Consider the following 11,733-nt stretch of genomic DNA (forward strand, 5'->3'; position numbering starts at 1 on the left):
TTTGGGAATAAATTTTAGAAAAATATGGCGCATCGAATGACGAAAAGTTGTAGTTTCAATTTTTGCCACAGGTGGCGCTGCAAAATGTAACTTCTATAATAAACGATTTTTAAATATGGTGTCTTTGGCAAAGTTGTAGTGTAATTTATTATGAATTTTATTGCTGAAGACACCGAGTGTTCATCTATCATCGTTTTTGAAATACGGGCGTTTTTTATGGACAGACCCTAAAAAAACAGTATTTAAAGATATTTTCGAAACTAACAGTTTCAGGTCAATACAATGTTCTACAAAAATGTATATACAATCAAAATAGACCACTTTCTGGAAGATACCAGGGATGTTTGTTACAAACATGACTTGTTATCGACGATTTAGGGTCGAAAATAGTGATATTTGAAGACTTCATATGCAACAGAGGGGCAAATTGGGGCAAGGAAATCCCCACAGGATTTAATATATCTGGTCTGTAGTTTCATATGCATATAATTATGTCTGTCTCCACGTGTATCCAAACAAGTATTTCTAAATTTCATAAATCGACATTTTCAACTGATATTTATATAATAATTGAGATTTCACCACACTGCATACCACGCTGTTGAATGTTAATGTCAAAAGAAGTGCAGCGTGAAGCTATTTTTTGTTCTCTTCATCCAATCATTTCACACAATGCAATTCTGACGTCATACGCTACTAGGGATGTCGTAAAATCCCGAATAATCGATTAGTAACTAATCGATTACTCTTTATTCTTATTGAATCGATTCATCGCTGGGTAATAATCGATTTAAAATTAATCGGATATCACAACGATTACTCGATTTATCGAAGTAACCGAATAATTTGCGACATCTCTATAACGCTAAGCAAGAGAATGAATGAATTGACACCATAACATTATACACTTAACAATGAATCCCAAGCAGTAGCTGGTTTTCTACCCACCAACTGCCAGCATTCAGGTGCTATCATATACATACATTTCAATTAATCGATTAATCGTTGAGATAATCGAATTATTTCGAATCAATTACTTACAAAACGGTAAATCGATTCAATAATCGACAAGAATCGAGAATAATTGATGAGTTACTAATAGATTAATCGGGAATTAACGACATCTCTAAGAAGTCGCAAATTAATCGATTAATCGATTCATCGTTGTGATGATCGATTAATTTTAAATCGATTACTACCCAACGATGGATCGATTCAATAATCGACAAGAATAAAGAGTAATCGATTATTCGGGATTTTACGACATCTCTAGGAGCGTATGACGTCAGATTTGCATTTTGTGAAATGATTGGATGAAGAGAACAGAAAACCAGCTTCACGCTGCACTTCTTTTTACATTAACATTCAACAGCGTGGTATGCAGTGTGGTGAAATCTCAATTATTATATAAATATCAGTTGAAAATGTCGATTTATGAAATTTAGAAATACTTGTTTGGATACACGTGGAGACAGACATAATAATATGCATATGAAACTACAAACCAAGATATTTTTAATCCTGTGGGGATTTCCTTGCCCCAATTTGCCCCTCTGTTGCATATGAAATCTTCAAATATCACTATTTTCGACCCTAAATCGCCGATAACAAGTCATGTTTGCAAAAAACATCCCTGGTTTCTTCCAGAAAGTGGTCTATTTTGATTATATATACATTTTTGTAGAACATTGTATTGACCTGAAACTGTTAGTTTCGAAAATATCTTTAAATACTGTTTTTTTAGGGTCTGTCCATAAAAAACGCCCGTATTTAAAAAATGATGATAGATGGACACTCGGTGTCTTCAGCAATAAAATTCATAATAAATTACACTACAACTTTACCAAAGACACCATATTTAAAAATCGTTTATTAAAGAAGTTACATTTTGCAGCGCCACCTGTGGCAAAAATTGGAACTACAACTTTTCATCATTCGATGCGCAATATTTTTCTAAAATTTATTCCCAAAGACACCAATGTCGAAAAATAACACCCTGAAGTGGTAAAATAAAAAGTTCACGATTTTAGCCAAACGCACCACTGTGCACTATGGGAACCAAAATTAATTTTTACCGCCACTAAAGGAACAGTGTACCCATAGTGGTGCAAGCAATATTTGGTAATTGTTGATGCTAAATGACATCTACCTCATTTTTGTTAGCAAATTTATTAGTTTTTCTATTGAATAAGATATTGAAGCTTTAAATTTCCCATAGTTATCAATTTTTAAAAAATATTTTCTTTTGTGGATTTACTAATACCTCCACAATTGGTACCGTTACCCTAAGAGTTTCATGGATATCTCAAGAGTGATATAAAACCATTTGATTCTTTTTGAAACATTAAGAACCATTCAAAGTCTTCCTGAATAGATCCTAGTATGCTGCTCGTACAGAAAGGGTTCAATTTGATCAAATTACCAAAGTTAGTTTGACAGCTGTTTCAGTATGGGAGAAATGTAGACCAACATTTGAAAAGGACGTAACAGCCAAAATTTATTCCTTTCGATTCTTCGTCCTTATATATAGCTATATATGTAGACAAAGAATCAGAAGGAATACATTTTGGCTTTTCAAATGTTGATCTAGAAATGTCCCTTTTCCGTGCGAAATAATGGTACAGAATATTTTCCGTAAGGAAAACGGCCAGCTCCATTTACTTTACCCAGCAGGCATTATAAGCGTTACGATTTTTTTCTTTTTTGCCAACTCCGCACTGCTCAAGGAATTTCAGTAGCGGAATCATTCCGTGACCATTCCGTGTCTTATCTATTTGCACAGTACTTATCAGCAGCGTACTAGCCTTAATTCTGAATATTTCTACTGTAATAATGAACATTTCCACTGCAAAAAAAAACGCCGACATTAAAAAATAATTTATTAAAATAATATACAGAAATTTATAAATCAACTGAACAAAATTGATTTTAAGGCAGTTGTAAACCTCGGAAAAAATTGGTCAGAATTTGGTCCTCAATTTCTAGTTTACAGACCAGGAACTTGTCTGCAAATTTTGCTCCCATATGTTTTCAAATGGGTGAGATCCTGTTATGGAAAATTGAATTTACGGCCCATTTAAAATACATGGGTACAAAAATTTGGCGGAAATCTCAAAACTTTTCTTCTTCTTCTTCTTCTTCTTTTTCTTCAATGGCTCTACATTCCAACTGGAACTTGGCCTGCTTTTCAAACAAATTATTTTGAGCTTTTTAGTGGAATGTCTTCACTTGTCATAAGACGAGTTTGTACCATCCCCCCATTTAATTCCATCAGTTGATTGTACCTTGACAGATACGTATTTCGACCCTACTGTTGAGGTCGAAATACGTATCTATCAAGGTACAATCAAGTGGTGGAATTAAATGGGATGGTACAAACTCGTCTTATGAAAAGGGAAACTGCTTTTCAACTTAGTATTCTATTAGCCTTTCCTTAGTTATTATGCCCGCCATTTCATGAGTATGCATCTTATGTGGCAAGTACAATGGATGGATACACTATGCCCAGGGAGTCGAGAATTTTTCTAACCCGAAAACATCCTAGACCGGACCGAGAATCGAACTCGCCATCTCCGGATTGGCAATCCTACGCCTTTGCTCATAAGGCTACTGGAGATCCACAAAACTTTCAAAATGTGTCTGTAAATTGGTCAAAGAAATTTTCTTTTTCCCCGACGAAATTGCATGAATCTCGCCTTTTTAGAAGTACATGAGACCAAAATCAGTGGACAAGATTTACGAGGTGTGAGGCTATTTTTAATGTAGTGGCGTCATTTAAATCAGCTTCGACAAAAAAGGACAGTACATTAATAAGTTTTAACATTCATTCTCATGTGCCAACCATTTTTACGGAAAACATTAAAATTTCTCTTTCTTTCAATGTTATTTTCCTATTACAGATTCTTATCCACAGATTTTTCCAACTTATATTTAAAGAAAGAGTTTTGGAACTGGAAATCAATACTCCCACCCTATTGCTCTTATCGCATTTGTCTTTTTCCATTTTTTCCTTTTTTTTTCGTGGCCCTCTAATATTCTAAACCGCCTGTAGGCAGTGTTCTTTGACTATTTTTTTGTTATTTCAAATTGTTCAGTATTGAATATGTTTTTGATCTTGGTCAATAATAGAATCTTTAATGTGTGTTTAAGGAAGGATTAAAATGAAATTTCAAACATTTGTTTCTATATTAAAAATGTGTAATTCAATCATCTAAGACGAGTTAAGTAACTCCATTCAATTCAACCGATTATAACATTCCACTAAAAAGAGCTTCAATGTTATTTCGTGTTTTTGTCTGTTAGTCTATGAAGAGTGAAATATTTGAAGTATAGTATTTTTCCACAACTATAAAAGGTTATGGTGGTGAACGATTCACTCTAAAATATTTCTCTACCTTCTTCACGGAAAATGAAAATTATGCTCTGGAATTTAGAAATTTCCACAGCTCCACTTCCACAGCAAATTATGTCACAATGTTGTTTGACATGTCCTGGTTTGCGACTGCGTTTGTACTTTTTTTTTCACCAAAAGGATCTGGTCGGCCTCATAAACCGAGAATCAAACTTCTCCAATTTTAAGAATATATGCATTGTCGTCGAATTTAATAAAAAAAACTCTTTCATGAATACACACAGCTCGAAAATCTACATATTTTGAGAGAAACATAATCAAAATATCAGAGATCTTTTCTAGTTTTATCAAACCTAGTTATTAGACAAGGAACCAATTCACTACCCAATCCCCCCTCCCCTAATTTTTAAAACTAGGCTTTTGACAACACTGCAAAAACGATCGTGTGTCAATATCAGACTATCCCACATCAGTAAAGTTAAATTATATGTTTCTCAGAGTCTACGCAAAAAATGCACGAATTCGTTTATTTTTGGCTATTCTACATCGGAAATGGAAAGATTAAGTCCTCCCAGTCAATTTCTCGACGTAATAGATTTTAAAACAATGACCGATCGTATAATCGTATGACACTTCATTATATGAGCCTCCTATTGAAAATTTGTTAACCTCTTCCACTACGAAAAAGGCAAACATATTAGAACAAAGTTAATTCATTAAAGAAATTTTAAAAGAGCAAAATTAAATTTTATGGTTCGCCGCACTCAAAAAACTTTACTCCATAATTTAAAAAAAGCTTACTATCGTTTACATATTTTTCAACCTGTACAAAACTTTTCCACTATATTACCAATTATCTCAAATACCTGTATATAATCCTTCTGTTGCTTGCATGTGCTTCCAAGCAATTCGTGCGCAACAATCGCAAGAATTCGCACAAAAAGATTCATCCAGCGCTGACGGAATGCACTTGAATACTTTCGCCTCCTACATCTGGCTGGCGATGCAAACACAGTTAATGCTTAACTTTCCGGCAACAAATATTTTAACAACTTCACCACCGTTTTCCGCGTGTCAGGTGTAGCCGAGCTTCGGTAATCCAACTAAAAATCACAATTTCACATTCACATCCTTCAGAACATAACAAACTGCACCAGCTCGCTCCGGCAGATTAAGCTCTTTCTTTGTTGCTAACTGTTTTCATCGTACCATCTCCCAACGTAGGACGGGAGGAACAAACGCGAAACTTTTTCACCGTATTTTTTTTCCAAAATTAAATTTTACATCCTTCCTAGTTGCCTCCCGGAGGGCTGCGGGAGCGCGATTAATTTCATCATACCGCGCCAAACCACGTTGTCATTAAGCACACATCTTCAGTAACGGCTTCGGGCGTTCCAAGAACAGTTAAAGAGAGTACTTCCAGCAAGGAGGCAAAAAACTGAAAGATTAAAATAATCTGTGCTGCACCGCCACCGGCTGCACTTTCACTGCAAGGATACCAGTGCCAATGTCACCGGGCTACTGACTGGGGGGCATCAATCCACAAGCAGTGGATTGTATGTTCCCGGCAGTCGCGTTCGATCGCGAGCAAATCACAACAGCAACTGAAGACCTCTTCGCAAGGAACGCCGTTCAGAAGCCAACGTGCACAGTTGTTGGCCGCTGCTGGTGGATTGGTCTCCTTCACCAGATTTTCCTGATCCGGAGGTTCTCAAACTAAGGGTTGCCGGTGGACACCAATTTGGGGGTAATTTCTAGTTCACACTTGCAAGAGTGATAAACATCAATTCACCGTTTTTAATGAAGCAGAACAAAAAAAAAAAACCTGCGATGATTCAATTCAGTCATGAGTTTTTTGGTACTGAGTTGGATGCGTTTCATATCACGATTGATTTGAATCGTTCATGATTTTTTTTCCAGCACTGTTAAATACTGGTGTCGGGATTTATTGTTTGTTTGAATTGTACACATTCCCCTAACTTTTTTACATATTATGGTGTGCCTACATATTCTGGCGTATCAATTTCAAATCAAAAAGTGTTTTTAGCTAGTTTTTTTCTGTATTCGTCTTCCAAAATCGACAAATTGTAAAAATATTGAAAACAGTCCATAAACCATAAGGAGTTTCCTTTACCAATGCTATCTATGAAGTATTTTAAAAACGTTAACATCAGGTTGGTTGGAATCAACTGTATATGAACATTCAACAAAATCTAGGTGCATCAATTTATATTTTATATATTTTTCGAAAACAAAAAAAATCGAATTCGCTTTCTACAGCACTTTTTGAAAATAGGGAAAAATAAAATTGCCAAAATAATTTTGTTAGTCTTAATTCATCTGTACGATAAAAATATGAGGGCTATATAGAGAGTTTGGAAGTCCCTATCCAAGCGCTTACAACTGCGTTGATGTGAATGAATCCCTCTCGGTGCGGTTGGGAAAGCACGAATGCGAGGTGGAATGGGCGCCTCTTTACGATGCATGCAATGGCACATCCGTCACCAACAGTTTAACGAATAGAACAGCTGGCACTGAATAAGTGCCAATACTTGGTAGAGGTGGCTGCGTACTGGGATGCTTTTATCAATGGCGCGAAAACGATGGTAGTCTGAATTGATGCGTGCGCAAGCACGTGGCGTTATTCAGCAAACGACATCCGAACCAACCCGAATAGCCGATTGGATTCGGATGGTTTGTTTATGTCGTCAGTAAGAGGCAACATGTGAACATTCGGGTGCTTCTGACGAAAAGTACGTGAGCGAAAGTTACTTCCTAGAACCATGTTATCGGTTGTTTTTTGCCGGTGTAGTGAAATTTTTTTCATCTTAAATCGAAGCCTTCTTTTAATTAAATGTAAACATTATGGGAGACTATTACGCTCGGTACAAAACCAATAGCACTCCCTTGACTCCAGTTAAGTCCTTAGAGACCCTGCGTATGATTCACGATTTAGATATGTTCAAATAGGATTTCTAAGTTCTTCAAATCATTATGAAGCTCAGACCTAAAGGCTCTCCCACGTCAACTACGCTCGGTATTATATCAATAACACACCATTGTCTCCATATAGGTCCATAGAGGCCATGCGTATGATTTACGATTTAGATAAGTTCAAATCGGATGCTCTAAATCCTCTAAGTCATTATGGAGTTCAAATCTAAAGTATCTAGGCTTGGATCCAACCGATATCAGGCTTTGACATCTATACAAGATTAATTGGTAGGAACTCTAGAATTGATTGAAGAACAATTTTTTGGACTTCCCCTGTCATAAGACGAGTTTAAACAATCCCATTGAATTCCACCACTTAATTGTATCCTGACAGATACGTATTTCGACCTCAACAGTAAGGCCGTCTTCAGTGTCTCGTACTTGACTCGACTATCTTGATCGATTATCATGAGCAAGGTATCCAAGAGCATGTAAAGACATGATTGGTTGCTATTGAGTTTATACGGAGCCTAGTTGCCCTGGTAGACTATTATTTATTTATTACCAGACTAAGGCCGGAGTGGCCTGTGCAGTACACAAAAGTCTTCTTCATTCAGCTCGGTCCATGGCTGCACGTCGCCAACCACGCAGTCTACCGAGGGACCGCAAATCGTCCTCCACCTGATCGATTCACCTTGCCCGCTGTGCACCTCACCTTCTTGTTCCCGTCGGATCGTTGTCGAGAACCATTTTCACCGGATTACTGTCCAACACTCTGGTTACGTGCCCGGCCCACCGCAGTCTTCCGATTTTTGCGGTGTGAACGATGGATGGTTCTCCCAACAGCTGATGCGACTCGTAGTTCATTCGCCTCCTCCACGTACCATCCGCCGAAAAAACGAGTTTTGTCTGTTCCGCGCCCTTTGTATCGTGCCTCGTTCACCCTCGTGCGGTGTTGCAGCAATCTCGCCCATGCTGCATTCTTCTCCTCAACTAACTGCTCTCATTCGCCGTCATACCAGTCGTTTCTGGGATGGAATATCTACTCGGATCAAATATCTCTCCAGCCATCTTCAAGAGACGCTGCGCCTAGTTGCTCTTCCGTTGGGAGTTCCACTTCCAGCTGCTGCGCGTAGTCTTGGGCTAATCTACCCATGTTTAGACGCGGTGGGCGACTCCGACGCGTGTTGTATACCGTCGAGAATTTTGAACGCAGACTTACTGCAACGAGTTTTGAGCGCAGACATGCTGAAGAAACGGCCTTTTATCCTCAGCTTGCATATTTTTGCATTGATTGGCTGCAACGCGTTGGCGCATCTTGCCCAAAACTATGAAGCCGGTGCCCAGTACGTTTTTAGTGCCACAGCTTTGGTAGAAGATAACCGCTCGATGCCCGCTTTTCCAAACTTTCTGTCCTGTACAGCAGATTTCCCGCAACGCTACGACGTCGAAGTTGCGGGGATGTAATTCATCGTAGATTATCCTGTCGCAACCTGCGAGGCCTAGCGACTTGCAGTTCCATGTTCCAAGCTTCCAGTCATGATCCTTAAATCGTCGCCTAGGTCATTGCCGATTGTATCGAGTCATATTATCTTCTATGTCGTTCGTAATGGTTGTTTTTGAAGGCGGCTTATTGGGCCTGCGCAAACCTCCTGTCTCGTTGGAGGGCCGTCGTGTCAGGGCTGTTTAGCGTCCCACCTAACACCAGAACTTGGGCTTGTGCGCTTTGAGCGCCCTACTTGCAGATACATGCAGCGTTTTATAGAAGTTTAACAGGGCTCACTGTCAAACCCCACCACATCCTAGGCAGGCACTGTGTGACCCTGAATGGTCGGAACGAAGTTACATATGACAGCGACTCTCTGTGGATGTTTGTGCACGCCGTGGAGGTCTGACACGCTGATGTGTGATTCTATTAAAACTCGCTGAAGGCATTTTACTCAAACCCCACATTTCCCTTCTTCACTAATTAAAAACGCATAAAAATCTTCTAACATAGGATGCAATGCTTGTTTTTCTCCTGGGTTATTTAAATGAGACGAAATTGAACATCGGTTGCAACTGAGCAGCCATTAACTCCATTGAAAACTGCACTCCAAAATAAACTTGACTCAACATCATGGTTTTATTACCAGAAAAATAATTCAGAGTGTGGATTCCCAAACTGTGGGTCACGACAGATAAAACGTGATTCATACATTCGTTGGATGATTAGAGAACAACAAAATTTACGGAGCCAATGGCCTTATTATTATTATTATTATTATTATTATCTTTATTTAAGAGGCTTTCAGCCCTAGGCTGGTACACCTCTTAACAGCAAATGGCCTTCTTTTGTATGTCAAATACAATGACAATTTCTTCCAAAAAACATTCCAAATCTTACCCAAATGCAATCCAAAACTATACAGTGTTGAACTTCATTACTAACAGGATTTAAGAACAACCAAATAAAAATAAGAAAATCCATGCTAATCCAAATTCAGTCCAAATCAAATTCAATCCACATCTTATTCAAATCCAATTCCAAATCCAATCCAAATCCAATCCAAATTCAATCCAAATCCAAACCAATCCAAATCCAATCCAAACCAAATCAAATGCACTCCAAATCCAATACAAATCCAAATCTAAATCCAATCCAAATCCAAACCAAATCCAATTCGAATCCAAACCAAATCGAATCCAAATCCAATACAAAGCCAATCCAAATCCAATTCAAATCCATTCCAAATCCAATCCAAATCCGTACATTTAATCCAACTTTTAGTTTCGCGTATAGTACACCATCAACCATTTGCCATCAACTAGTACTGCTAGCCAATAACTCCAAACTAATTTTACGCATAATAAATCCTAACTTCCGAATAGCTTTGTAAAATCCGGCAACCTTATTAATTTTTCAAATTCCAAGATATCTGCTCCTACAGGTAATCCCACTATGGCTACTAAATCAATACATTCCAAGATAAATTTCTAGATAATATATTTGGCTTTCCGAACAGTATAATATTTCTCTATTTCTTTCAAATTTCATTATATAATAGCTCAACTGGTAGTCTCATGTACGTCACCAAGTGGCTTCATGAAATCTAAATTTGTTTTAATCAAAATCAATGCTCGCAGGACTTCTTAGATCGTAAACCATTTTCCGTTGGTCTTCCATACGCACCTTGTAGTTTCACAAACTACAATACATTTTTTCGGCCACCTTTCAGACAAGCCTTAGGGGAAACTGGACACACATGATCCCCGGGGACACATGATCCCCCCATGTTTTCTCGAAAACTAATCACATTTTTATACCACTGATATGTGCAAACGGATCCGTTAGATAGATTATTGAATCTGAGTAACATTTGATATTAGTTACTTTATGTATATGGGTTTTAGAGAGGTTTTATTATTTAAGCATTCTCAATCCTTTTTTTTCTTCAAAGGAGAAAAGTTTAATAACTTTGAATATGTCCAACCAAAACGTGTCAAATTTTTACTGGACAAAGTTTTATTATTGTAGAATTGAATAAATTCATTCAATTAAGTATTGCTTATTTTCCATTGAATACAAAAAACAAAAGAAGATAAATACTCAACATGGACACACTTGATCCCCCACAGTTTGGACACACTTGATCCCGATATTGCATATATTCAGGCGTTTGTTGTATACCATCGCATATTATTGTATTGTATGTAACTAATTGATCTGCTAAAATTCTTTTCTAGTTAAAATGTAAAAATAAATTTAATTTCTCTTTAATTTTGTCAATCAGGCGATATGCGCGCAATTTGAATTTCTCAATTGCCTTATTTCATTAACCGGAACAACGTGTAGTTGAACATACTTAGTTTTGATTAGTTTTATTAAATGCATTTTAACATTATTTTCAATGAAAAACAGTATAAATTAATCTTTGAAAATACTCAACAAATCACTGGATTAAGCCCAGTATTGTTCGATCTAGTAGTCAATGCTTTCCGTTTCAACTGTGAGAAGGTTGCTTACAATCACCATTTATTTATAAATCTTCTTGAAGAATTTTTAATAATAGGCTCATTCAACAACTTTTGGTCAGTCGTTTAAGAGAAATCGCATTTGTGTAATAATAACACGCACTACAAAAAATGATGATGTTTAAAGCATGCGTGACAGTGCCATATTGATGTACGAAATCATCATCCTGGTATGATCACGGTTGTGGTATTGGTAGTAGTCTGGTGATCTCGATGTACCTCGTGCGGGGTTCCTTTGACTCCGGGGGCTACTTTGGATTTTTGGTTTTCTAAAAAAAACTAAAAGAAAAAAATACCAAATTTTAAACAAAAAGTGGCTATCCAACTATCAACAAGACACCCGAATGGTGATAATTGCAATTTAAGAGTAGTTAACGTTGTAATTCTTGTTTCAAAATGTTCAAAGTAGCCCCCGATTTGTCAAAAGAAGCCCC

At 37.3% G+C, this 11,733-nt stretch overlaps 1 protein-coding gene across 1 annotated transcript in view; it reads right to left on the reverse strand.

Moving 5' to 3' along the window:
- The window catches only part of LOC134226284 (gamma-aminobutyric acid receptor alpha-like), a 239,071-nt gene extending 233,139 nt beyond the window's left edge, over nt 1–5,932 (reverse strand). Inside the window, exon 1 of the mRNA XM_062706954.1 lies at nt 5,218–5,932. The gene's annotated coding sequence lies outside the window, so the exon portion shown is untranslated. The remainder of the gene's footprint in view (nt 1–5,217) is intronic.
- Nucleotides 5,933–11,733: the final 5,801 nt, after the last annotated feature.

Source organism: Armigeres subalbatus, chromosome 3, assembly GCF_024139115.2.
Source record: "Armigeres subalbatus isolate Guangzhou_Male chromosome 3, GZ_Asu_2, whole genome shotgun sequence".
Taxonomy (NCBI): domain Eukaryota; kingdom Metazoa; phylum Arthropoda; class Insecta; order Diptera; family Culicidae; genus Armigeres; species Armigeres subalbatus.